This window comes from Prunus avium, chromosome 8 (genome assembly GCF_965620075.1).
Source record: "Prunus avium chromosome 8, drPruAviu1.hap1.1, whole genome shotgun sequence".
NCBI lineage: Eukaryota > Viridiplantae > Streptophyta > Magnoliopsida > Rosales > Rosaceae > Prunus > Prunus avium.
This window is the reverse complement of record NC_142291.1, coordinates 5,727,262-5,730,347: the sequence shown is the minus strand read 5'-3', so window position 1 is coordinate 5,730,347 and position 3,086 is coordinate 5,727,262. Positions and strand designations below refer to the sequence as shown.

The window sequence follows — 3,086 nt, the reverse complement described above, 5'->3', positions numbered from 1 at the left end:
TGAAGGGATTAAACTCCATGTGATTGGATTAATCAATAGAAATTTCAAATACAAAATCATAACATTTGATTGATGAACTGATGCACCTAATGTCAAAGAGCAAAACAAAAAGACCAAGCAATTTCAATAGATGCGCTAACTTTCAAATCTCCAGACCTAAGCAACTTCATCTCCATAGAAAGCAAAAGATACTAAGCAACAACGAGTGTAAGTAGTTGACCGTTTCCTCTCCGCAAATAAGCTTCTTCTTGCTGAAACATCACCCATAACAAAAGAAAATTCATGAGTAAATCCATTAAATCACATACTAAGCAATCAGTAAATTAATCCCAATTTACTGAGCAATCTATTATTCTTATTCCACTCAAAATTAAAAGACTATCTATCTATCTCAACAGGAATCTATCCACTAATAGTATACTAAACACAGACAAAAACTCTACAATAATTCAATTATCTACACCAATACACCCAGCATATTAATTAATTTAATTTAAAAATAAAAAAAAAATCACCGGTGCACTACATACCTCTTTATTTAATCGCATATACGATAATATGAAGAAGATAGAAAAGGGAACAAAAACGAATTAAAAAAACTGAGATCAGCTTTTATTCAGCAAAGTCGTTATTCAATCAGAACAGGGTGTGTACAACCTGACATGTAGATGCTTGAAAATCAGCTCCCATTCTTCATTCTTGAGGATCTTTATCACACCTACATAATAACCGACTCTTTTAGAAATTATTACAGAACTCATGATCATAAGAGGCTTTCAATAATTAATATTTCTAAGAATTTCTTCACAGCTGGAATATTGAATTTGGAGGGGAAGGGAGACAAATGGAACAGAATATCATCTTATTCTAGTTCTATTAATGTACAACACTTTGTTGATCTTATAAGAATTTTCTGTCTACCATTGGAAGCAGAATTAAGAGATGCAGGGGAGCTCAAAACCTTGAACATACCTAGCATCAAAGAGATGCACCAGGCTGGAGTCAAAATTAAGGTAGGATCAAGCAAAAACTTAGTCGACATACAATTTGCAAATGGAACTCTCATAATTCCTAAATAGACAAAAGGATGGAGAGAGAGAGAGAGAGAGAGAGAGAGAGAGAGAGATAAGCAGGGGAGAGAGGACAAAGATGAACAGAAGGGTAGCCAAAGATGTTTGTTCCCTTCTTAGTATGATTCTATTAAAAAACAATAAAGTGAAGCAAACTAAATTTCAAGGATTATATAGAACTGAAAACTATAATCATATGATACCCAGAACTAATCGAATTATCTTAACTTATCATATAATACCCAGAACTAAATTTCAATAATAAAATCACATACATATATAATCCAAATTCAATCAATTAAAAACAAACTTTCACATAGAATCCACAATAAAAGCAAGTGAAGGACATCTAGAACTGAACGAAAACTCAGTATCAAGCATGAAGGTTAGGGATTTAGAAAATAGAACCTTAGGAACTGTCACTGAGAATTCAGCTTTGCTCAAGAAATAGTCTTCTAGCAAACGGGAACTGGAGCTCTTGATTAACTGTGAGAGAGAATCCAGAAATTGTGAGAGAGGGAGAATCCAGGAACTGGAGCTCGTTATATCTTATCAATTACCTTCTCTGGTTTAGTTTTAGTCTGTAAGTTGTGGCTATAAATTTCCATGTGAACACTCAAATAGGAAGGCTTAACCCCTCTCTGCAGAACATGTTATGGGCTCCAACTCACTTGGTTGTCCTATGTCCTATATCAGAATCAAGATTCCTCTCAGTTTTTCCATTTCCAATTATATCCAAACAAACACCAGAGTTTACATAAAGTCTTACTCAGAGTTGGCAGAAGATAGCCAGTAGTACCTACCAGTGCCATAATACTACAGAGCTCTAATCATACTAATCATATACCCAAAATCATCAAATTCCAAAAACAAAATATTACAGAGCTCTAATCATATACCCATAACTAATCCTATGATGAAGTCCAATTATATCCTTTATAAAACTCAACAAACCCTAACCTAGGGTGATTTCGATTGAATTCAATCCAAATCAAATAGAAATAAACATAAAATCCAGATTCAATCAAATACAATCAAACATTCACATAGAATCGACACAAATAAACTCCAAAGCTATAAGAAAACTCATAATCAAATCTAGAATCCAAATAAGGAAATCTATAAGAAAACTAATACTACGTTGAAGTCCAAGATAAGGAAGTCTAGAATCCAAATAAACTCTAAAGCTATAAAAAAAAACTCATAATCAAGCATTGGGGGTTAGGGCTTTAGAGAATCGCACCTTTGGAATGTCATTGAGAATTCAGCTTCGAAGCAATAGGGCTCGAGGAATAGGTCTTCTAGCGAACGAGGATTTGGAGCTCTTAATTAACGACACTCAGAGAGAGAATCCAGAAATTGTGAGAGAGGGAGATGGGGCTCTTGATTAGCGAACGAGGAACTGGTCTCTTGATTAGCTAACGAGGAACTGGAGCTCTGGAATGTCACTGAGAGAGAAGCGATGAAAGTCTGAATGTCCGAATGAAGAATAAAACGAGGAAAATTAAAAAAAGAACTTATATTTTTAGCGGATTGCAATTTGCAAATATATTGGGGAGTTTCGGGGAAAAAAAAATTGAATTATATGTATACATTTTTTTGCATTCACGGCGTATATACAATAATGCCGTTAAAAGACACATCTTTTTAAGGTGTGCTTTTATATGCCGTAAATATCAGTTATTAACGGCACACTTTGCTATCTTTTTAAGACGTGCTTTGTCACAGGCCGTAAATATTAGTTATTAACGACATGCACGAAAAACGTGTCGTAAATATCAGTTATTAACGACATGCACAAAAATCATGCCGTAAATATTAAGCTGTAAAAACTCCAATTTGGTGTAGTGCTAGCTGACAAAACAAGAATATCTGAACAAGAAACAGCTCCAGGGCACTCCCTCTCTGGTGCTTCATTTTAATTTCTTCCATGTACCTAAAGTTTCTCATCCCAAAGCTCATGGTCTCAAAAATAGCCAAAAAGAAGAGAATTAAAACAGAGGAATAAGTACTAAT

The 3,086-nt window shown here is 34.3% G+C and overlaps 1 long non-coding RNA gene across 1 annotated transcript; it reads right to left on the bottom strand.

Annotated features, from left to right (window-relative positions):
• On the bottom strand, positions 1 to 2,576 carry LOC148291206 (uncharacterized). The gene is made up of 5 exons (XR_015826050.1): positions 2,314 to 2,576; positions 1,631 to 1,757; positions 1,479 to 1,556; positions 658 to 718; positions 1 to 251 (listed from the first exon to the last, which is right to left on the bottom strand). It is a non-coding gene; the product is annotated as an uncharacterized LOC148291206 (long non-coding RNA).
• Positions 2,577 to 3,086: the final 510 nt, after the last annotated feature.